Source organism: Zosterops lateralis (genome assembly GCF_965231275.1).
Source record: "Zosterops lateralis genome assembly, chromosome: W".
NCBI lineage: Eukaryota > Metazoa > Chordata > Aves > Passeriformes > Zosteropidae > Zosterops > Zosterops lateralis.
Window position 1 is genome coordinate 25017485 of NC_139801.1, and position 25800 is coordinate 25043284.

At 44.7% G+C, this 25800-nt stretch overlaps 1 long non-coding RNA gene across 1 annotated transcript; it reads right to left on the reverse strand.

Moving 5' to 3' along the window:
• Positions 1-2531: 2531 nt before the first annotated feature.
• On the reverse strand, positions 2532-24956 carry LOC310922130. Its single transcript, XR_014592299.1, has 3 exons — positions 24726-24956; positions 7558-7797; positions 2532-3136 (listed from the first exon to the last, which is right to left on the reverse strand). It is a non-coding gene; the product is annotated as an uncharacterized lncRNA (long non-coding RNA).
• Positions 24957-25800: the final 844 nt, after the last annotated feature.

Genomic DNA, 25800 nt, shown 5'->3' on the forward strand with positions numbered 1-25800 from the left:
TTGTGACTGGCCCAGAGGCCCCGTGTATTCTGGGCATAAACTTCCTCAGGAATAGCTATTACAAAGACCCAAAGTGACTCAGATGGGCTTTTGGAATAGCTGCTGTAGAGGCAGAGAGCATTAAGAATTTGAACACCTTGCCTGGACTATCGGAAATCCCATCTGCAGTAGGACTTCAGAAAGTGGAAGAGCAACAAGTACCAACTGCCACCTCAACAGTGCACCACTGGCAGTACCAGGCAAATTGAGACGCCGTGATCCCTATTCAGAAGATGATCCATGATCTGGAGAGCCAAGGGGTGGTCAGCAAAACACACTCACTCTTCAACAGTCCCATTTGGCCTGTGCACAAATCTGACAGAGAATGGAGATTGACTGTGGACTATAGTGCCTTGAATGAAGTGACTCCACCGCTGAGCGCTGCCATGCCAGACATGCTGGACCTCCAGTACGAGCTGGAGTCCAAGGCAGCAAAGTGGCTTGACACTATTGACATTGCTAATATGTTTTTCTCCATTCCTCTGGCAGCAAAATGCAGGCCTCAGTTTGCTTTCGCCTGGAGGCACGTGCAGTACACCTGTAATCAACTGCCTCAGGGATGGAAACACAGCCCCACCATCTGCCATGGACTGATCCAGACTGGACTAGAAAAGGGCGAGGCTCCAGAACATCTACAATAGATCAATGACATCATTGTGTGGGGGAACACAGCAATAGAAGTACTTGAGAAAGGAGAGAAGATCATGCAGATTCTCCTGGAACCCAGCTTTGCCATCAAAAAGAGCAAAGTTAAGGGACCTGCTCAAGAGATCCAGTTCTTAGGAGTAAAGTGGCAAGATGGACGGCATCAGATTCCCATTGAGGTCATCAATAACATCACCACAATGTCTCCATCTACCAACAAGAAGGAAACACAAGCTTTCCTAGGTGCCATAGGTTTCTGGAGAATGCACATTCCTGAGTACAGCCAGATTGTGAACCCTCTCTACCTGGTTACCTGCAAGAAGAACACTTTCCACTGGGGCCTTGAACAGCAACATGCCTTTGCCCAGATCAAGCAGAAGATCGCTCATGTGGTAGCCCTTGGCCCAGTCAGGACGGGACCAGAGGTGAAGAATGTGCTTTACTCTGCAGCTGGGAGCCATGGTCTGTCCTGGAGCCTTTGGCAGAAGGTGCCTGGGGAGACTTGAGGCCGACCATTGGGATTCTGGAGCCAAAATTACAGAGGCTCCGAAGCCAACTACACTCTCACAGAGAAGGAGATCTGAGGTGCCTATGAAGGAGTTCAAGCCGCCTCAGAAGTGATTGGCACTGAAACACAGCTGCTTCTGGCACCCCGATTACCAGTGCTGGGGTGGATGTTTAAAGGAAAGTTTCTCTCTACCCACCACTCCACCAACACCACATGGAGCAAATGGACTACCCTCATCACACAGTGGCCCCGAATTGCCCTGGGATTTTGGAAATAATTACAAACTGGCCAGAAGGTGAAAACTTTAGTCTCACAGACGAAGAGGAGCAGGAACAAACAACACGTGCTGAAGTTCCACCGTACAACCAACTCCCAGCAGAAGAAACGCTACGCTCTTCTCACTGACGGTTCCTGTCGCATCGTAGGGATGAACCAGAAGTGGACAGCAGGCATATGGAGCCCTACATGACAGGTTGCAGAAGCCACTGAAGGAGAAGGTGGGTCAAGCCAACTTGCTGAACTCAAAGCTGTTCAATTGGCCCTGGACATTGCTGAAAGAGAGAAGTGGCCAAAGCTCTACCTCTACACTGATTCGTGGATGGTGGCCAATGCTCTGTGGGGTTGGCTGGAAAGGTGGAAAAAAGCCAACTGGCAGCATAGGGGAAAACCAATCTGGGCTGCGGATGAATGGAAAGACATTGGCACTCGGGTAGAGAAGCTACCTGTAAAAGTCCGCCATGTAGATGCCCATGTCCCCAAGAGTCGGGCTAATGAGGAGCACTGAAACAACAAGCAGGTAGATTAGGCTGCAAAGACAGAGGTGTCAAAGATAGATTGACAACACAAGGGAGAGTTGTTCCTAGCTTGATGGGCTCATGATGCCTCAGGTCATCAGAGCAGAGAGGCCACCTATAAGTGGGCACGAGACCGAGGGGTGGATTTAACCATGGACAGTATTTCTCAGGTTATCCATGACTGACACATGCTGCAAACAGGCCAAGCGGGTGAAGTTCCTATGGTATGGTGGGCAGTGGTCCAAATATAAGTATGAGGAGGCCAAGAAAATTGATTATATTACACTGCCCCAGACCGCCAAGGTAAGCACTATGTGCTGACCATGGTGGGAGCCACCACAGGATGGCTGGAGACCTACCCTGTGCCTCATGCTACTGCTCGGAACACTGTCCTGGGCCTTCAAAAGCAAGTCCTTTGGAGGCATGGTACCCCTGTGTCACGATCTGCTAATGCAAGCGGGGGTCATGATGGTTCGTTAACCCAGAGTGCAAAAACAACACAGAGGGGATTTCAGTATTAATCGAAACAAATGTACCTTTATTGAGTGCCCACAGAAAATGCGATAGAAAGATTAGAAAGGAAATAAAGGATAGAGAGAGAAAGAGGGGATGGGTAATAGCTACCAACGGAGAGACAAAATCCTCGTGGTACGGCCAATAGATCCGTCTTCTTCCGTGGGGAGATCTCAAGGTCTTTGGTTAACTCAGGGGTCTTTTATAGACTTACGAGGTCTGCCGGGGGGGGAAAGAGATGGTATGTCAAGGGAACAGCTAGAGAAAGTCCGTTGCAAACAAGTACAGACGTGTCAGTTCTGAATAGGACAAGCCCGTCCCAGCAGCGAGCAGGACCCATTGTTTCAGGACTGATTCCCATGGGAAACCAGTCTTGGTCCAGCAAACATACCTGCAGGCAACACTTGGCAAACATTCAGTCAGGCCAGCATCCCTGTGTTAGAATTTTAAGGGTCTCAGTCTCAGTCCTTGGAGGGCTTCAATCTTTGTCCTTGAAGGTGGTCGTGAAGCAGATGAGGGATCTTTAGACAGTCTCTTACACCATCTCATGACTCATGATTGTCGTCAAGAGAGCTCCATCACCAGGGCTCCATAGTGTTCTGAAGTCTTCAGGACTCATCAACGTTGGTAGCATATCCTGGAAAACAGAGACAGTACATCAGAGAGAGAGAGAGAGACAGAGAAAGAAAAAGGAAAAGGAAAAATAGGAGAAGAAAATATGAAAGTATAATCAAAACAAAATATGATCAATATTAATTAAGACTTTTTTTTCAAATAATCAAAACAAATCACAATAAAAAATTGCAAGATTACAAAAAAATTATTTCAAAACACACATCCAAATTTTATAATCTATTTATAATCCATAATTATGGCTTACTCATATAGTTCGCTTTGTGTCAATGGTCTCGGGTATGTCTACAGGGGAGAGGACATTGGTCAAATTGTGTGCATTCATTATAAATGTCAATTGTGTTAACTGTTTCATCATTCTCCAATTCATAATGAATAAGATTGCTGATAAAACAAATCAAAACTAAAATCAAAAGGACAATGATGGGATGACACAATTTGTTCAGGACACTTGTGGCAGTAAGTGACCACTCAACAAGAGTATCCCACCACCTGTGTTCGGCATAGTTTCTTACCCTTTCCATTACATTATGTATTTCCCTCACATTGTGATGAACAGTTACCAGGGTTTTCTGTCCATTTTCCTGGATCTTTTGCAAAATTTCAATTGAATCCAGATGAATCAACAATTGCTTTACCAAAGGTTCATCCCAATGGGGGTAGGCAATAGTTTGTGCTGAAACCTCCCGCATCTTCAGCCACAGCTCTGGAGTTTCTGATACATATCTTCCATCCCTTCCTGTCTCGGAGAAAGCCACCATTGCCCTCCAGCCACGTGGGGATCATCACACCTGCTCTGCTCACCGGGAGCCTACCAGCACTCCCCGCTGGCTGTGACGGTAACTATACCAAAGGGGAAAGTGCCTGCGGTCAGGGAAGCTGTCACTGGGTTTTGGGTTCTGTTTATTATTAATGCTGTAGTTGTTGTTTGTTTGCCTTGTTATACATACTAGTAAAGAACTGTTATTCCTATCCCCAATCCTTTGCCTGAGAGCCCCTTAATTTTCAAAATTATGATAATTCAGAGGCAGGGGTTTTGCATTCTCCATTCCAAGGGAGGCCCTGCCTTCCCTAGAAGACACCTGTCTTTCCAAATCCAGACACTCTGCCTTTAGACACTGAAACAGAAAATGCAGAAAGAGCACAGCACTGAGCAACCATGCTGATAATTTTTCCAGTCTTTGATTCCCATTCCACTGTATAGTACCATTAAGATGGGTTTGCATCAAGACAAATAAGCTCTGTTTTATGTGGTAGCTGAATAGGTTATCAGTACTCACCTCTGTTTTCAGCCTTAACAACTATAACATAAACATAATTTAACCTATTAAATTCAGAAGGGTGTTTAGCATAATATGCACTTTTATTATGAACAATAAAAGAATACATCCAACAAAACAATAAGCACTACTAAACAAAAATACTTACAACCGCTTAAATGCTTACCATCTCCCAGGGTTGGCTATAGCTGAGGAGCCCCTGTTCCTAGCAAGGACTTGGAAAGCCTTGCCTGGGTAGGTCTTCCAATTTTACCTTGAAAAGGGTTCTAGGTTTTATAAGACCAAATTTACAAGTCATAGTAACTTGATTTCATTTTTAGGACAGAAACACCTGGGTTTGATGGCATATTTCCCTGCCAGCCAGGGCCATGACTTGGCCAGAGCCAAGGCCTTGGTTGGGAGGATTTTCCCTAACATATCTTAAAAACAAACCTTTATTAGTATTTACTGAAAAAGTTCCCCAACATAAACAACTTACGAATAATCAAAGGAATGTACACAAGTAACATCACATAATATCTTATGGCTGGATCCCTGTTTATGCCAGGCATTGAGTTTAAAGCTTAGTAAAAATAAATACTTGAGACAAGGTGACATTCAGATGTCCTTTAGGTCAGTGGGGAAAAAAGATCTGTTTTAAAATGTATAGTGGGTCAGACCACTGTGTGTCCCATTGACCAATAATTCCAGTAGGATGTAGATCAACAATGACAATAAACACTATAACAAACTTCAGGACATATCTGGGAAACTTGTGTGCAGCAGTGACATATGGATGGATTGTGGCTGTCTGTCCCTCTGGATTCTTGACTAACACTGGTTTACTCCTTAAGTAACACTGTGTGGTGCCCCCAAGGCCAGCAACAGCAGGTCCCACAGCTGTGGTAGGCCAGGATTTGGGATATGTGTTAGCAGATATGATGGTGACATTATCTCTGGTGCCAATCATCTCACTAACCTTAGTGTGGGACAGAGTTGCCCGAGGCATTGTAAGTGTACAAACCATGTTTGGTCTCCGATCGGAAATGACCTGAGTCCAGTACACTTAAGGCTCTCCCATCAATCCAAAGCCTCTGTCTCCTCACAGTTTCGACAAGACTTAAAAAGAGTGACTTGGGCAATGGGAGTTTTAGCTGGGATAGTCACAGGAGGCATAGGTGTTGACACCATGGTGCAAATCTGTCCCATGTAGTCAGAATCTATAACACCTGGATGAACAAAAATGCCTTGCAATGTTGCACTTGACCTTCCTAACAATAGTGCACTCAGTCCTTTCCCTATAGGCCCAAGGGCCTCAAGGGGGACTTTATGTACCTTTAATGAGTCTATAGTTATTGCATTGTCTGTGGAAACATCTATTCCAGCTGAGCCTCCCTGTGAGCTGGTCACATAGGCTCGAGTTGGGGGACGAGGTGCTTGTGTCTTCAGGTGCTGTCCCTCTACTTCTCAGGACTGGGAATGCTGCAATTGTATGGGTCGGCAGCAGGTTCTGGCAGCGTGCTGCAGGCACTTACGGGTTTGGGAGCTGCTGGACTTCTGGGTTCTGGTGCACTTCTGGGTTCCAGCAGCTGAGGCAGAGGGAGTCCCGAGTGCCATGGCAGGGGCAACCCTGACTGTTGTGCAGGCACTTTTGATGCTGGCAGCTCAGCAGTTGCTGCACAGGCTGCACAGATGCATCTGGCGCTGGTGGGGGCCTCGGCTCAGGGGCTGCCAGCTTCTCTTCCGGCTTCTGGTGCTGCAATGCTTCGAGCTTCTCAGAGGGGTGTGGCGTTGCTGTGAGTGGGAGTGTCAAGCGAAGGTCAGGCTATCAGCAGGGGTCCAGGACTGTACCAATAAACTGGAGGCGGAGGCAGGCCGAGTGCTTCCATGAACACGTTGGGCATGGAAAAATGGCCAATGGCTCCTGCAGATGCTGCACGGGTGGCTCTGGCCACTGTGCCGGCACTGCAGGGGAATCTGGCACTCGAGGCGGGGGGGCTTCAGTCCCAAAAGCATGGTGCTCCTGCACTGCAGAGCTGGGGAGCCCAAACAATGGCCACTCCCCCTCCAGTCACTTCCCCCATGTGCCCAACGTGGCACCCTCTCCCCTGTGGGCTGCCCCCCATGGCACACGGGCTCTGCCATCTTGGGCAACTCCCACACCACATGGCATCTGCCTTCTTGGGGGATCAGCATCTGCAGCACGTGGCATCCGCCATCTTGGGGTTTTGCATGCTGATGCCACATGCTCTCCACCATTTTGATCGACTGGCACTGGTTTATTTGCAGCCGCTTCTGAATTTATCAATTTTAACATATCCATTGTGAAAAACGAGGTTCACTTTTTGGTAAATTTAAAAAAACTATGTTTAATAAAATAATTAAGACAATTAGGAGATAAGAAAAAACCAAGAACGGCCGGCCGGGTGACTTGGCATTCAGCCAAGTCCACCCCTTGCTTTCTCAGGGATACTCGTTAAATACCCTTCCCGTTATATCGATATATGAATATTCATAAAATTCCATAAACTAGTTTCCATATTCCAGGAACTGTTTTGCATGGTCCCTTCTTGGGTCTGCCTTTTTAGAGCATGCGTGTTTCGTGTCTGTGTCCTTTTTATCGCTTCCAGTTTGGGCCTTGGTCCGTGCTTTCTGCAGGTGGTAGATGCTGATAGTTGGTGTATCAGTAGCAGTCTTCTTTACATGTTCACTGGATGTTATCCCAACCAAACAGACAGTTTAAGCATACTTACATCAACTACTCCCATTATATCTAATCTTCTTTTACCAATAGCAGAAATAAACTTATATCCTATATCCTTACTATGTTATTAATCATATAGCACACATCTTGCGAAAAGCCAATTTTATAATACACACATATAACATCCATTAATATCCTCCAAGTAGTTAAAACACTTATAGCAATTTCATCGCCTCTAGAGGCAGTCCAAAACCTATTGTCCTACTTGTTCCCACATTTTAACATTAAAGGCAGTATCTATGGTGATTTCTACACCATGGATCCTGCAAAACTGTAATAAAGTCTCTAGAGCCTCTTCATCATGCTCAACCCCTCTTTTACTTAAGAACAGAGTTCAAATATTCACTATGGCTTGATCTTCTGCAGAAATTGTACCACCCATTCTACCCAGCAGTAGCTCACCTTTTTATGTTCTCTTCTAGACGATCATAACTCATCGGCTGTCCTGCAGCTCTCTGGCTGCATTCCTTCACACAGCTCTGCAGGCTGTTTTTTCCCCTCACATCTCTGGCCATTTTCTTTTGCAGCTCTAGCTGTAACTTCCTCATAGCTCTCGGCTGTTCCTCTCTGGTGCTCCGTCTCCTTTGTTTTTCTCGTGGCTTAGTAATCGTCATCACATCATGGTATCACCATATGTCATGGCTGAGGGAGACAGAGAGATGACAACATCAGTTTTGTGCAGCAGAGAGTGTCTTTAATGGTGTGCCTGGCTCTTATATAGGCTATTCAAAAGACTCTGTGTTCGAATCTGATTGGCTATGATTGGTTACCACCCAGCTTACTGGCCAATAGTTTACATTCATGATCAGGGATTGGCTGTAGCCAAGTCCCTCCTCCTTTTATGAGGCATACAGTCGAGCTGTATGCTGTCATAGAAATGAAACAACAAAGTTTCAAGATAATATTCATATAGGAGGTAATATAAGGGCTGGTCTTTATTGGAGGCCTCCAAGGGGCAGATATGGAAAACATCCACAAATGCCCACCTCTGCATGGGGTGAATACAGTTTTATAAGTTTAGCAAATTAGAATAACTGAAAAAAGTCACCAATTAGGAACGTAAGTAGTGAGGCAATTCTCTCCGGTTCAACACTTTCTAAATCCTCCCCCCTCAGAGAGCAACTAAACTTTGTTTATAAAAATATGTCTCAAAGAGCTGGTCTCAACCTTGGTTCCCATGAAGAACAAAGATAGAATAGGGGCCTTGTACTGCTGGCTTGGAGCTCTGAAATGTGTTTTGTCTTTCTGCCTATCAGGGCAGGGAAAAGTACTAGGGCTAGCTACAAATACAATAATAGGCTACAGAGCTACAAATATATGTGTCAAGAATACAGGGAATATATAAAAGAAAAAGGCAAAAAAATCATTCTGACAACACCATCATCTTAGTGACCTTAATGTCACCTCTCACTAATAAAAATCCTGAATATAACTTGTTGGTACTTCTCTATTGATACTAAATTACAGACATAATATCTTTAAAAAATAGACTTGCAGATATGTGTTTTTTTAGAATAATGATTGGAGGGCATATTACAGAGCAATACTGTCTTGGGTTACAATGTAAGGTGTAACCAAAGTACGTAGTCTACCACCACCTACATCACCTTCTGTTGAACTGTTAATGGTGGGTTGTTTGTAACAGCTGCATACCCCACCTATGAGCTGAGTGTAATATGCTCTGTCTTCACATGATAACTACACCCAGCCTAAAAGGGTGGTCATCTCTGCTAATGGGCCATCAAGGACTCCTCAAAATATCCTGTGACTCATAGGATTACATAATTCCATTGCAAAACTCCCTGCCCTGGGGGAGGTACTGAATATTCCTGTCTGGATTTAAGGGTATATAATCTCAAGGTTTGGGGACTTGGAGGGACCACCATTGGACCTTCAGAGAAGGACCAGACCTTTCCACAGGACCACTGCTTCAACAAGACCATATCTATCACTCCAACAGGACTGCAACAACCATTTAATCAGACTGCTACCACCATCCTGACCAACAGGGTGTCAGGTTGTACTCTGATTTTGTCGGTTTAAGCCACTGTTTCTGTACTATTGCCTTTATTGTAACTTTCCTATTAAATTGTAACTCCGACTTGAAATCTCTTGCAAGGTATTTCTGAGGGGTTAATTCCTCCCGCTGGTTTACCTTCAAACCAGCACAAATACCCGTAACATGAAATAAAAAGGGTGAAGGAAAACTTTCCCTTGATCAAAGGAAATTGGGTCAGAGAACACCTAGGCAAACTTGTTGTTTCAGGGGAAAGAGTGCATATATGGGTGTAGTCAAACTGTGTATTCTATCCCCATCTACATAATGAACTGTTAATGATGGATTCTTTGCTGTATGCCCAATGCACACCCAAACCCCCAGGATATAAGGTGGGTGTTAAAATGAGAAGAGGCAAACCCTGCGGGGAAGGGTAATGTTTCTTTATCTTTACAATGACTCAGGGAAGCAGCATCACCATTGGACATCCAGAGGAGGACTTGAACTTCCACAGGACCCAAACTTCCACAGGACCACTGCTTTCGACAAGACTGCAACCATCACTTCAACAGGACTGCAATCGCTGCTTAATTGGACTGATACCACCACCCTGAGCAACAGAGTGCCAGGTTGTACTCTGACTTTGTGGGTTGAAGCCAGTTTTTCTGTATTGTTGCATTTATTGTAATATTTCTATTAAATTGTTACTCTGACCTAAAATGTCTCTCAAAGTATTTGTATGGGGTACATTTCTCCCTCTGGTTTACTTTCAAACCAACAGAACTTGACATCAACAAGTCCATGGGTCCTATAAGGATGCATCCAGAAGTGCTATGAGAGCTGGTGAACACCATGGTGAGGCTGCTCACAATCATCTTTAAAAGGTTGTGGTGATCAGGAGAGGTGCCTGAGGACTGGAAGAAAGCAAATGTCACCCCAGTGTTCAAAAAGGGCAGGAAGGAGGACCCACAGAGCTACCAGCCAGTCAGCCTCACCTCAATCCCTGGAAAGGTGATGGAGCACCTCATTTTGGGGACCATTTCTATCCACATGGAGGACAAGAAGGTGATCAGGAGTAGTCACCATGGATTCACTAAAGGTAATTCATGCTTGACCAACCTGATTGCCTTCTATGATGAAACAACTACCTGGACGGATGAGGGAAGAACAGTGGATAATGTCTACCCAGACTTCAGCAAGGCTTTCAACACTGTCTCTCACAGCATCCTCATAGGCAAACTCAGGAAGTGTTGACTGGATGAGTGGACAGTGAGGTAGATTGAGAAATGGCTGAATGGCAGATCCCAGAGGGTTATAATCAGTGGCACAGAGTCTAGTTGGAGGCCTGTCACAAGTGGTATCCCCCAAGGTTCAATACTGGGTCCAGTATTGTGTGACTTATTCATCACTGATGGATAAAGGGGCAGATATCTCCTCAGCAAGTTCACTGATGCCACAAAGCTGGGAGGAGTGGCCCACAGTGCTGTGCAGCCCTCCAGAAAGACCTTGACAGGTTGGAGGGATAGGCAGAGAACTGTCTGAAATTCAACAAAGGCAGGTACAGGGTCCTGTACCTGGGGAGGAATAACCCCAGCCACCAGCACAGGCTGGGGGTCAACCTGATGGAAAGCAGCTCTGCAGAGAAGGACCTGGGGGTCCTGGTAGACAACAACCTATCCATGAGCCAGCAGTGTGCCCTTGTGGCCAAGAAAGCCAATGAGATCCTGGGGTGCATTGGGAAGAGGATTGCCAGCAGGTCAGGGAGGTGATCCTGACCCTCTATGCAGCCCTAATGAGGCCACATCTGGAGTGCTGTGTGCAGTTCTGGGCTCCTCAGTACAAGAGAGACATGGAGCTCCTGGAGCAGGTCCAGCAGAGGCTATGGACTTGATGAAGGAATCAGAGCATCTCTCTTATGAGGAAAAGCTGAGGGAGCTATGACTGTTTAGTCTAGAGAAGAGACGACAGAGAGAATGTGTGGGAAGAGATGGGATGGAGTTGAGCCACGGGCTGTGGGACCTGCCTGCAGAAGCACATGGCAGCACAAAGAAGCACATGGCAGCACAGAGAGACTTGTCTCTGCCTGACCTTGGGGGGAGGAGATGTCATGCAGCAGGCTCTTACTGGAGAGGAGCTGGCAGGAAGCTGACAGACAGGTGAATAGCGAGTGACTCAGGCCAGAATGGGGCTGGGCCTTGGCACAGGCCCACTGAGATCCAGGCCACTTCCTGTTGCCACTGGGTTCCCGCACAGGCCTCTCCTCAGCATGACCACCAGAATCATGCTGCTAAAAAAACCCATCCGAGTGCCCCAAGAAATTATGCAACTGAAATCAACACTGCGAGTCTCCAACCTCCAACAGCCACTGCCCAGCAGGAGTCACATGAACAACAATGAAAGGCCATTTCCTAATGCAAGGCCCAGGTAAGATTAACTCTTTCATAGCTGTAGAATTCCATTTAAGAACAGATAAATCTGTGGGTGCAAATCTTCTCCCGAGTCAGAGAAAAGGAAAGGTGAAGGCACGTGAAGAGAACAACATAAAGACACCAACGTCAGTAAAGAAAGAAGAGCCAAAGCCCAGAGGGAGGAGAAAGAGGAGATGCTTCAAGCCTAGGAACTGAAATTCTTTTTGCCAAGCCGTGGTAATGGACTATGATATATCAGACTAATTCTCTATAATTCATGGAATGCATTGGGGGGAAGTAGCCTTCTAACCACAGCCATGAGTAGAGGCACCCATGCTGAAGCAAGCAGATGTCAAAGTAGTTGTAATCTAATGAGAAGCTTGAACAGAGAGAGATGAGAGATAAGAAAGCTTGCCCCAGGCTGAATTGGGTTTTGTAACAAAAAAAAAAATGTTTATTCTATTCCATCTGTTGAAACCCGGTTGGGGAGATTTTTTCTTTATCTGTTGTAACTCCAGAAGGGAGGGGGTAAGTGCCTTCCCTGATAACAAGCCAGCTGTTAAAACCGGGTGGGGCATTGTTTCTTATGTCTGCTCAGTCTTCCACTACCTCCCAAGCCAGCTGTTAAAACCAGGTGGGGCATTGTTTCTTATCTCTGTTCATTCTTCCACTACCCCCATGGAAATATCTTCTGTTAATGGACCATTAAAGCTCACCAATGACATGACACATTACATCATCCCATTGTGAGATACTCTACCCAGGGAGGAGGAGCCAAACCATTTTCACCCAGATAAAAAGGAGCCACAAGTGTCACCAGTCATCCAGTGTTCCCATGGGACTCCCAAAGGTAGACCAGACCCATCTCTGGACCCTTGGCTCCACAGGATCATCTCTACTTCCAACAGGACCACATCTGTGATTTCAGGAGGGCTTACTTTTGGACTGTTTCCAACATCCTGACCAACGAGGTGTCAAGTTGTATTTTTGACTCTGTCAGGGTTTTTTAGGATTTCTTGTTTGTTTGTTTGCTTATTCTTTTGTACTACAACATTTGTATTTTTAATATCCCTAGTAAAGAACTGCTATACCTATTCCCAAAATCTTTGCCTGCCAGCCTTTTAATTGCAAATTTATAATAATTTGGAAAGGGGGAGGGCTTACATTCCAAGGGAGACTCCAATATTCCCTGGCAGATACCTGTCTATCTAAACCAAGACACAGGGATAGAAGAAGGAAACCTCTGTTCCCAGAGATAGATTAAGAGAACTTTTATATTAGAACAGCTCATCCTTAAAATTGCACCCCATAGGCTAAGATGACCTATGGAGGTAGTTGTGGAAAGACTACCAAACCGTGGGAGTGACTTCATAATTGCAGATTTCCAGGCGGCTGCTATTTGTGAAAACTAAACCACGAGAGAACTCTTTCTTGTGGAAAAGTCTCCATGGTATGGCAAAAGAAACTCCTCTCCCTAAGTGAACTGAAAAAAAGATTTATTTTGAAGTGGTAAACTGATTGAAAATTCCAAATTTTGTCTCTTTATGTTGTTGGTAGGAAAGGGAAAAAGAGTTGGAAGGAGGAAAAATGTTCTAAAAGTTTATGCTGATTCTTATTATTCTTCTTTTAGTTCTGTTAATAAAACTTTCTTTATACCTTTTTAAATTTTGAGCCTGCTTTTACTCTTCTCCTAATCCTTATATCACAGGAGAAAATGAGTAAATAATTTTAGTGGGTGCACTGGCATTTGGCCAGTGCTCAACCCACTACACTCAGTCACCCATGCCTTTGTATCAATCAACCTCAAATGTGATATATGGGAGGCCTTGAGTTGCCTCACATCCTCTATATTCCTGGCTCCAAAACTGTAGTGGTCCATCTCAATTTTTTCAGGATGCTTTCTGCCAGAGGCTCCAGGTGAGACCATGCTTTCTGGCTTCAGCATAGAGCACATTTGTGTCAACTGGTCCTATACGGATGGACCCAAGGGCTATTATACAAACTGTCTCCCGTTTCATTTGTTCAAAGGTTTTTCACTGTTCAGGCCCCCAGTCGAAACAGTTCTTATTTCAGGTCACTCAATAGAGAGAACTCACAAGCTGACTGTAACCCAGTGTTGGGGGTTAGGTTTGCTCAATTTTTACTTTAAAGAATTTTTTTAACCATGAGTTACCAAGGAGACTGAGTGTTGGATACTTAAGGGTACTTGACCAAAACAAAGAGATCGCCAAAGGTTTTGTTTTTCTTATCTGTTGTAACTCCAGAAGGGAGGGGGTAACCGCCTTCCCTGATAACAAGCCAGCTGTTAAAAACCGGGTGGGGTATTATCTCTTATCTCTGCCCAGTCTTTCACTATCCCCATGATAATATCTTTTGTTAACGCACCATCAAAGCTAACCAATGGCATGACACATTTCATCACCCTATTGTGAGATGCTCTACTAGAAAGCAGAAGAGCAACCATTTTCCACCTAGATAAAAAAGAGCCACAGGTATCACCAGGCACTCCAGTGTTTCCCACGAGACTCCCAAAGGAAGACCGGACCCACTTCGGGACCCCTGGCTTCACAAGACCATCATCTCTGCTTCCAACAGGACCACATCTGCCACTCCAGGACGGCTGACTTTGGACTGTTTCCAACGCCCTGATTAACAGGGAGTCAGGTTGTATTTTTCTGACTCTGTCAGAGGTTTGTTTGGTTTTTTTCTGAGATTCCTTGTTTGTTTGTTTGCTTATTATTTTGTACTATAACATTTGTATTTTTAATATCTCTAGTAAACAGCTGCTATATCTATTCCCAAAATCTTTGCCTGATAGCCTTTTAATTGCAAATTTATAATAATTTGAAAAAAGAGAGGGGGGGGCCTTGCATTTCAAGGGAGGCTCCAATCTTCCTTGGCAGATACCTGTCTATTCAAACCAAGACACCCAGAATATGCATTCTCCAGAAACCCATAATGTCTAGGAAAGCTTGTGTTTCCATTTGTTAATGGATGCGGACATAGCTGTTATATTTTTAATCATATCCATAGGGATGTGAGGATGACCATCTTGCCATTTTATTCCCAACAACTGGAACTCTTGTACAGATCCTTTGACTTTGCTTTGTTTTATGGCAAAATCAGATTACAGAAGTATATGGATTATTCATTTCCCTTTCTCAAATACTTTGTCTGCTTTGTTGCCCCACATAATGATGTCATCGATGTACTGCAGGTGTTCTGGGGCTTCTCCCTATTCCATTACAATCTGTAACAGTCCATGACAAATGGTGGGATTGTGCTTCCACTCTGGAACAGTTGATTCCGGGTGTATTGGACACCCCTCCATGTGAAAGCAAATGCCAGCCTGTACTCTGCTGCCAAAGGCATTGAGAAAATCCATTGGCAATGGCAGTTATGGCATTTCAGTTCACTCACTACCTTTGACTCCTGTTTATGTTGGAATTCTATTATGTCTGGTTACAGAAGCACTCAATGGCGACATGACATTGTTCAGACCACAGTAGTCCACTGTTAGCATCCACCCTCAGTCAGACTTTCACACTGGCCATATGGGACTATTAAAGGGTGAGCGAAAACAACTTATGGATGGAGTCATGTGATATCGCCACCCGTGAACTGCCATTATAGCAATCGGTACCTGCTATTCTTGATCACACAGCAATCCCACAACAGAGGGATCCTCTGAGAGGTCAGTCAAAGTAGCTGTTTAATCTTCTCTGCATCCATGATGGCTACAGAAAAGGTCCAGTGTTACCCTCTTGGATCTCCTGAGGGAGTTTATGCCAAGGATGCACAGAGCCTCTGGGCCAGTAACAAAGTGGTGCTTTTGCCACTCGTTCCCTGTTAGGCTCACCTCAGCTTTCAACACAGAAAACAGATGGGATCTTCCTGTCACTGCAGAAATCCAGATGGTTTTTGTCCCCTTATACCCTGATGGTATTAGGGTACACTGTGCATTTGTGTCTACCAAAGCCTTATACTCTCATGGGTCTGATGTTGCAGTCCATCAGTTCCATACAGTCCAGTAAACCCAGATTACTGGCTGTGTTGCCCGATCCCGAGAGAAAACACAAACCAATAGAGTGTCAGTTTATGCGGTGCTTTATTCAGGGCCCTGGGGACCTGAGGACTAGCGTCCCAAAGTCAGTGTCCCAAGTTGGTTACAAAGACGCTCATCTTTTATACCTTTGTTACAAGTCTTACTTCATCAGCCTACGTGCAGTATCCCACATACTTCACTTCAAACATTCACATTCATCTTCCAGGTAACCTTTCTAACGGCTATAAATTTTGCACGCTTGCTTTAGCTAAAATAAAGGTTAATTTTCTAAGCTTAACTCCCACCATAGAAAACATTTTATTGGTAACCATGTAATCATATTTCACAAGTAATTTGTATACCTATATGTACTACATGCTCTACTAAGTCCTTTAAACATTGTTCCTTGCATCTGCAGATTCTCAGGCCTCATTTCTCAGGTTTGGTTCCCATGGGCCTGCACCAGGAACCAACTCCTTAGCCTAACTACTGCTAACGGAGGCCTTATGGCAACAGCTGGAGGCATGGACCCCCTATTTCTGGTTGGAGCATTCATTACCTGGCTCCTGTAATTGCAAATCAAGTCACTTCAGAAGGAGGAGAAGCATCCTCCACTCTTCCACTCTGTCTGAGGAGTTGCTCAACAGCACCTGGAGCAGTATTCTTCCTGGATGGACCCTTTTCAGCTTCTACTTCTCCCTGCAATTCATATAAATGTTCTTCTAGGTCCAAGCATATGGGCTGCTTTTAAGAAAGTTAACTCCATTCCTGCCAGACCCAGTATATGGTGTACCCAATCTTAATGACTTGAGAAAGCAGCATTATACAATAAAATCTAGATCTAGCTGTTTCCAGTTACATGCATATTTTTCAATCAAAAACCAAGACTGAGAAAGGGGAGAGTATGTAACATGTCTAGAATAGACAACACATCCAAGACTTTATTTTTTTTTTTTAAAGAAGAATATTTATGAGGAGAATTTAAATTAGTTTGATTTTACAGAATCCCAGAATGGTTGAGGTTGAAAGGGACCTCTGGAGGTCATCCGGTTGTGCTGGTTTGAAAATAAAACATTGGGAAAAATTAACACCATACAAATACCTTGTGAGAGATTGTGGGGTTAACAGGTGTTGGTGTAAGAAAAGAGTTAAACAGAGAACGACGGCAGCAGCGCCAGCAGCACCAGCAGCAGGTCTCTCTGACACAGTGTGTACCTGAGACAGAACTGAAGGAACGAGTTTCTACTTCTACATCAACAGACACACACTCTTTACACTCCTTTACCATGGATTTGGAGAGAACAATGGAAAATATCAAGAAGACAGATTTATTGTACAACTGTGATCACATCTGTAAGCTGTAGCCAAAAAAATCCTCTTAGAAGTAAAGATATATGTCGTGGTGGGCAGTGGTCAGAGTGCCGCGACATTCCTGGAGAAGCGTCCTTAGAAGGACGTCCCAAAGGCACAGGCACATGCACTGCTGCTGAGTGATTTCAAGCTCTTTAGTGAAATCAGCTCTTCAGGGCAATGCTGAAGGAAGAGATGGAGCCTTCATATGGAGTTCCGCAGGAGGCTTTATTCAGCTTCTTCAGAGGGGTCCAGTGATGAAGAGCCAGAGAGTCAGAGGGAACAGGGGTTTATATGGGAAAGGCAGGGGATGGGGTAGAACATCAGGGCCAATCATCTGAGGGCTCGGGGGAGGAGCAAAGGGGAAGGGCCAAAAGGTCTACATAGTTGCCGCAAAGCCTGTTGGGGGTAACACACTTTCTCACTGTGACAAAGAGAGCTATTGCCAGGGTTTCTCCCTTAGGGGGATTGCAACAAGCTCGAGCATAAGGGCTGCTCTCTCTCCAGGGGAGCGTGTTTATATTACTGTCTGGGTTAACAGCCTCCACAGATATATATACTGATGCTTCCAAATAAACTTTAGATTCACCCAGATTCACTCAGTATCACTCTCTCTCTCTGCTGGTGGGTCTCGTCTCTTCATGTATCACAAGAGATTTCAAGTCAAAGTAACAATTTAATAGAAAAAATTACAATAAATGCAATGATACAGAAAAAACTGGCTCAAAACCACAGAGTACAACCTGACACCCCGTTGGTCAGGGTGGTAGTCACAGTCAGATTAAGCAATGGTTGCAGTCCTGTTGAAGTGATAGTTGCAGTCTTGTTGAAAGTGGTGGTCCTGTGTAAGGTCTGGTCCTCCTGAGGAAGTTCAGGTCCTTCTCTGGATGTCCAGTGGTGGTGGTGTCTCAAGCCCCAAAGCGCCCAGATTATATACAGTCACATTTAGGCAGGAATGTTCAGTACTTCCCCCAGGGTGGGGAATTCCACAGTGGAATTATGTAATCCTGTGTTGGTTTAGCACAGATGGTGGGGAGCAATTGGTGATTTCCTTTGAAATTGACAACCAAAATAGCCAATTGGGTGCAGGTATACACATCTGGGTCACACAGCCTTAAAAGTTAGAAGGAAGCCTGGGATCTCTCTCTTCCTTCCGCCCTCACAGAAGGTAAGGCAGTCCCAGCTGTCTCCTTTGGAGGGGGGGGGGGGGGGGGGGGGCGGGATGGGATGGCCCGGCCTGCCTGGGCCCAGGGTTTCTCGGGAGGCCCACCTGGCCCGGTGACTCCCAGGCTGGGGGAGAGGATGATGTGCCCCCGGCCCAGCACTGGATTGGTTTTTTTAGCAGCTATGAAACACCTTGCTGCTCCCTCTATGGGGGGAAGCTGGCCCGAGGCCGGATGAGACTGAGGGGTGGGGGGAGGAGGTGTCCATTAGCCTGGCTGCTCTGAAATCTGTCGGCCTGAGGTTTTTTTGAAATCTTTGTGGCTGCCGCCTGGGAGAGACCACATGACCACCACAGGCCTGGGAAAGCTTTAACTCTTTCCTGCCAGTGGATGGAACTTCCAGAGCACTAGCTCTTCTCGGAGTGAGAATAAAGTGATTGAACATAGAGAAGACTTAGCATAACAGTCAGATGGAGAGAGTGAGAAAGGGATTAATTAGAGGAAGGATGAAGGAGTTGCCTGCTGGCTGGACTTTCTTGTTTGAGCTATGGAAATGAACTCTATAGGTAGATTGTCCTTTAAATCGTTGGGAAAATATGCATTTGGGGAGATGATTTGTGGATTTTTGAGCAAAGGTGTTTGTGATGGACTGAGTAATATTGCATTAGAATCTGTGAATCTTGTGGTCCCATGAGATGCCTGAACAGAGAGAGATGAGAAGCTCCTGCACCAGTGAAAGAAGTGAGAAGACATCTCTGTTCCTTGAGATGAAGAATCCTTTGCCTTTGAAGTTGCTTATCTTTAAAAGGTGACACCCCAGATACCTGAGTTCCATGACCCATGAGCAGCTTGGGAAACTGCTAATGGAAGGAGACCACATGGAAGCAGGTTTCCCCCGGGCGGCTGTTTCTGTGAGAGTTCCGACCCACAAGAGAACTGTTCTAGGTTGTCAGTGGGGGAAAATTCCATGGTAAACTAAGAGAGACTCCTCTCCTAAAGAATTGATTAAAGACTATATTTAAGAAATTGGTGAAACTGACTGAAAATCACAGATTTTGTCTCTATGCTGTTTGTAGAAAAGTGAACACTTGTGGGGGGAGGAGTCAGGTTTTGAAAGTTTCAATTTTTTTCTACTTACTTCCCGTACCACTGTAGCTACAAAATGTGGGCCTCTGTCTCATGATATCCCTAGGGGCACCCCAAACCTAGGAATGATCTCCTGCAGTAACCACTTAACTGTTTCCTTTGCTTGATTTGTGCGACAGGGAAGGGCTTCTGGCCATCCAGAAAGTGTGTCAACTCCTACTAACAGATACTTGTATCCTCGAGCTCTGGGTAGTTCTACAAAATCTACCTGCCAATAATCTCTTGGTTCTATTCCTATCCGAATTGTCCCTAACTGTGCCTGTCCTCTAGCCACCGGATTGTTCTTTAAGCAGATCTCACATTTTGACATTATTGATTTTGCCATTGTTTGCATCTGTGAAGAGATTAGGCGTCGTTTCAGCAATGTTACCAATGCCTCTGCACCCCAGTGACACTCATTATGTTTTATTTGTAATATTTCTCTCATTACTAAGGGGAGTACCACTATTTGCCCTTGTGCGGTTACATACCACCCTTCTGTGTTCTTCTGTGCCTCCAGCAGATGTGCTAGCCTGTCGTCTTCTGCTGTGTACTTTGGCTGGGGAGGCAAATTAAACTGAGAGACATTAAGTTTTGATGGTATCAATGCCATTGTTGTCTGTGCTTCTCACGTCACCTGGTGGGCTGTCCAATCTGCTCTTCTGTTTCCCTCACAGATTTTGGAGTTATCTGATGTGCTTTGCAGTGCATAATCGCTGCCTGTTCAGGTTTTTGTACTGCACTTATCAGTTGCAGGACTGCATCTTGATGTTTAATCTGTGTACCTTGAGAGGACAGCTGTCCCCTCTCTTTTTATAAGGCCCCATGTACATGCACTACTCCAAAAGCATATTTTGAATCAGTCCATATGTTGACTGTCTTTCCTTCACTCAATTCTAGTGCTCTGGTTAATGCAACCAGTTCTGCCCTCTGAGCAGATGTATTTGGTGGTAATGCTTTTGCCTCTACTACTCTATCAACTGTGGTTACTGATAGTATAGGGTTAAAATGATTTCTGAGGTAGCAGGGCCCGGAGAATGGGACATTGGCTTCACTGCAACCAGGATGTTATTCCATGCTATTGTTTTAACCAAATCAAGTATAACTTTGCTTAGGTAGTGGGGGAGAAAGGGGGGACGATGGTGATTCTTAAAGTACATAGGCCTTGAGAATAAAGTTAGGTCAGGAGGATCTGTACCTGTACAATCATAAGTACAATAAATGATATTATTGTTAATTGTAATGTTAGTTTGATAACTAAATATGATTATGCTCTCAAACCAGAATCTTAAGCAAGAATCACGAGGATCATTGTTCCTTGGGTAGAATCAATTGAACAATGGGGTTTAATGATTAACATGAATCCTTATGTAACAAGAAAGGTATAAAATTGTATTCATTTTGAATGTCGGACGAACCCGAGATCTGGGTCTGAGGGCCCCCCAGCTTCCAGAGCTCTCAATAAAGCACCGCACCCAATCAGTCCGTGATTGTGTGTTCTTTCCTATGCTAACATTACTGCATATCCAGCGTATCTGATTCCATTTTCCATGAAACTGCTTTCATCTGTGAAGAGTTCCCATTCTGCTTGCTCTAGAGGGACATCTCTCAGGTCTGCTCTGGCTGCATAGGTGTACTTGATTATTTACACACAGTCATGTTCTAGTGGACCTTCCACAGCTGTGGTACCTAGAAATGAAGCTGGATTCAAAAGGTTAGTTGTTTTCAAGGTAATGTCATCCTCTTCAGACAGGGTTACCTGGAATTTCATCATTCAACTTGGAGAGAGCCAATGGCCCCCCTTTTGCTCCAAAACCATGGCCACCATGTGTGGCACATAGACATCTATGTGTCTTGCTATCGTGAGCTTCCTGGCTTCTTGTATCAATAGCACAGTAGCTGCCACTGCCCGTAAACATGAAGGCCATCCAGCACTTACGTTGTCGAGTTGTTTGGAAAAGTAACTTACCAGCCTTTTCCAGCTTCCCAATTGTTGGGTCAGGACTCCCAATGCCAGTTGTTGCCTTTCATGTACGTACAGCTGAAAGTCTTTGGACAGATTAGGTAACCCTAAAGCAGGAGCAGTTGTCAATGCTTCCTTCAATTTGTGGAAGGCCTCTTTCTGTGGTTTGCCCCAGGTGAATGGCTGTGTCTTCTGGGCCTCATACAAGGGTTCTGCAACCAGTCCATAGTCCATGATCCACAGGCGACACCACCTGGTCATCCCAAGGAAAATTCGCAGCTCGTGTAGATTCTGGGGTTCTGGATAAGCACAAATAGCTTGAATACAAATAGTACCTAGTTTTCTCTGCCCTTGTGAGATTTCACATCCCAGATAGATCACAGTCTGTCAGGCAATTTGTGCTTTTTCCCTGGACACCTTATATCCTCCCATTCCAAATGAATTTAAACTCTCAATTACCTTTATGCAGGTTGCTTCTTCCTCAGTTGCAATCAGAATATCATCTACATACTGAAGTAATAGGTATTGATCTCTTGGCACCTGTCCTTCTTTAGTCCAGATCTCCAGTTCCTTTGCCAATTGACTCCCAAATGGGGTGGGGGAGTTCGTATACTTCATTGGTAATTGAGTCAGATGAACTGGGTCTTTCTTCCACTTCCTGGATGTTCCCACTCAAAGGCAAATAGTTTCCTACTATCTTGGTCACGGGGTATGCAGAAAAAGGCATCTTTTAAATCAATTACAGTAAACCATTTGTATATCTCTTTGACGGATGCTAGCAATGTATAAGGATTGGCAACTACTGGATGAATGTCTTTGGTTATCTCATTTATGCCCCTTAAATCCTGCACGAGTCTATAGTCACCATTGGGTTTCTTTACTGGGAATATTGGAGTATTGTATTCCGATTCGCACTCTTCTAGAATTTGGTACTTTAGTAATTGATCAATGATCTTTGCTATTCCCTGCCGTGCTTCTGTCTTGATAGGATACTGTTTAAACCATATGGCGTTTGCCCCTTCTTTCAACTCTACATGCGCTGGTTGTGCCAATTTACATTTCCCTGGTACATCCGTTTCCCATACAGAGGGAATCACTGCCTCCTCTATTTCCTTAGGAATATTAGGACTCAGTTTTTCTTTTATCATTAAAATCTTTCCTGCTTTAGACTCGGGTATCCTCATTATAAGTTCACCATTCTCAATAGTAATTACTGCCTCTAGAGCTGCCAGCAAATCACGCCCTAAGAGCGGAGCTGGACACCCAGGCATATATAAAAATTCATGTGTTAAAGTTTTATTTCCAAAGCTCAAATCTAGGGGTTGCAGGAATGGTCAGATGTCTTCCTTCCCTGTGGCTCCAATGATTACAGTCGACTTCTTCCCAATTTTCCCCTCTATATAATTCAATACAGAACGTGTAGCCTTCGTGTCTACAAGAAAAGTGACGTCTTTCCCTTCTAAGCGCAGTGACCATCGGTTCCTTTGATCCGGGTATTCCTCCATACAAGACCATAATCCCGGCTGCATTGTCTATCTGAGGCTCATTAGTCTGACTAAACCGGTTTGAGCACTCTCACTTCCAATGTCCTGTCATTTTACAATAGGCGCATCGATTGATGCCTAGTCCTCCACGGCCCCTGCCAAAACCACCTCTATTACCACCCCGACTGGTTCTGCCGCCACATCCTCGCCCTTGTAGAACTGCCAAAAGACTCTGCCCTTGTTTCTTAGCAACCTCTGTCTCAATTGTTGTACACTTTCCAAGCCACCTCTAAAAGCTTGTCCAAACTTCTTAACCCTTCGCCTTCCAGTTTCTGTAACTTTTTCCTAATGTCCTCCTGTGATTGGACTAGAAAAATAAAGGCGAGCTGAACCCTTGCTTGCTCACTATCTGAAGATCAGTATATTTCCTGGCTGCTTCCTTCAGTCTCTCTAGAAAGGCAGTAGAAGATTCTTTCTTCTCCTGTCAGATTTCATACAACTTGGACCAATTCAAACTTTTAGGTATTGCTTGTTGAACACCTATGGAAATCCACTCTTGGTACCTTTTTAGCCTTAACATATCTATTCCAGATGGGTCATTAGGGTTCCACTCGGGGTCCTCAGTGGGAAAATTATAATCTAAAGTCCCTGTCACCAAACCATTTCATTTATCCTCCCTAGCCCTTTCTCTTGCTGCCCGAAATACCATGTCCCTCTCTGTATCATCCATCAAGGTTTCTAATATTACTTGAATATCCTCTCAATCAGAATTCTGAGTTTTCATTATCATCTTAACCACACGGGCTACTCTGTCTGGATTATCCCTATATGTCCCAGCAGATTGCTTCCATATCACTAGATCAGCAGGTGAGAAAGGTACTTTTACAAAGACTGGTCCATCAGCCCCACCCCCTGTCTTAGTGGCGCAATAATCGTCTTCTTTTGTTTGCCCGTTTTTAATATTCCCTTCCCTGTCTTAGGCCACGCTGGGGCCAGCCTTCCTCGTGTGCGATGGGCTATTGGGGCATCTGAGATATCCTCTTCACTATCACTGCTTTCCGTTCTGTCCCTTCTGCATCCCCTTCCCCTTTCGTCCCCACCCCATAGTCAAATCCTGATTATTACCCAGGATAGGAGCAGTGGGTAACTCTGGCAGAGGAGGATTGGGGGGGTAGAGGGGACAGGAGCTGGTGATGTAGGCGTAGGTGGGAGAGGAGGGTAACCCTGAGGAGGTGCTGGTGGAGGGATAAATCTTTGAGCAGGCGTTGGCAGGGGAGGAGGATAGCCAGAGGAAGCATTTTGGATAGGCGTAAGCCGGGGGAGGGGAAAGGGAATCAGATGGGGTGAGAGTAAGTGGAGTGGAACTTGATGTTGAGGGAGTGTTGGTAGGGGCAGTGGGTCCCACTAGTAAATCAACTTCCAAATCAGCTCCCCCTCCTTTTCCCAAAACCAGATGTTCTACGCAGCACTTATCTTGGATGCAAGCCAGACACTGATTGTTCTCCACGAGCAGCCCTTGCAGCCCTTGCAATTTACACTCTGTTAGCCATCATGGTTTTCCTCTCAGGTAGAAAAACAAATCTATGTAAGGCAATTCATCAAATTTTCCTTCCCGTATACAATATGCCATCAGCTGTGATATAAGTTCCGATTGCAAAGACCCATTCTCCGTCCACCTCTGATTATCAGGCAAAACGTAATCAGGCCACCATACAGTACAATAATCAATCAATTTATCCTTCCGTAATCCTTGGCCGAAATTTCCCTCCTTCCCATGTGCCAACAAACAACCCAAAGGAGAAGTATGCGGAATGGAGGAATTGCCCCCCAAAACCCCTTTTAACCCTTTCAGCTTCTCCATAATATACAGCTACATAAGACCACTATTGCCGAACCTGCAAAGCTTTTGCGATTGACTGACGGATGGTGCCTAGGCAAACCAGGAATTCCTTAGCCCAACCAAGCGTAGCTTTTGCTGCATCTTATCAGCAGGCACCCAGACCAGACCACCAAACCAAAATAATAAAGCACCTTACCTCTCCAGAGGAACGTTGTGAGCAGCGGGGGGTCCCGGTGTGATGGGCTCCCTGATAATCCCTCAGTGCGGACTGGAGCTTGATCGGGTCAGGAGATCCTCAGCAACGTTCACAGGGTCCCATCTGGCGTCGCCAAAATGTTAGCATAGGAATCAACACATAATCACTGGAGATGATTATACGCGGTGCCTTATTGAGAGCTCTGGAAACCAAGGGTACTGGACATACCCAAATCCGACTCTGCCAGAGGTTCAAAATAGACACAGTTTTATACTTTTCTTGTTACATAAGGATACATGTTAATCATTAAACCCCATTGTTCCACTGATTTTACCCAAGCATGAATCTGAAACAATCGATTCTCAAGATTCTTGTTTAAGATTCTTGTTTAAGATAATGATCATATTCGGTTATCAGACTAATGTTACAATTAACAATAATGTCATTTGTCATATTGATGATTATACAGGTACAAATCCACCTGACCTATCTAACTTTATTTCCAGGGCTTACATGTTTAACTAAGAATCACATTTATTCCCCCTCCTCCCCTAATTTATTACCTAGGCAAGTTATACTTGGTTTGGTTAAAACAATAGCATGAAAATAACATCCTGGTTACAGAGAAGCTAAGTCTGGTTCTTATGCCTTTAGAAATCCTTTTAACCCTATACTATCACATGGAAGCAGGTTTCCCCAGACGGCTGTTTCTGTGAGAGTTCGACCCACAAGAGAACTGTTCTAGGTTGTCAGTGGGGGAAAATTCCATGGTAAACTAAGAGAGACTTCTTTCCTAAAGAATTGATTAAAGACTATATTTAAATAATGGTGAAACCGACTGAAAATCACAGGTTTTGTCTCTATGTTGTTTGTAGAAAAGTGAACACTTGTGGGGGGAGGAGTCAGATTTTGAAAGTTTAATTTTTTTTTTGTCTTTTCCCTTACTGTGTGTTAATAAACTATCTGTTTACCTTAAGTTAGGGCCTGCTTTGCCTTTTTCTCCAAAATCCTATCTCCCAAAGGTAAAAAAGAGCAGACACTAAATTCGGTGAATGTGAAATCACTACAAATCCTG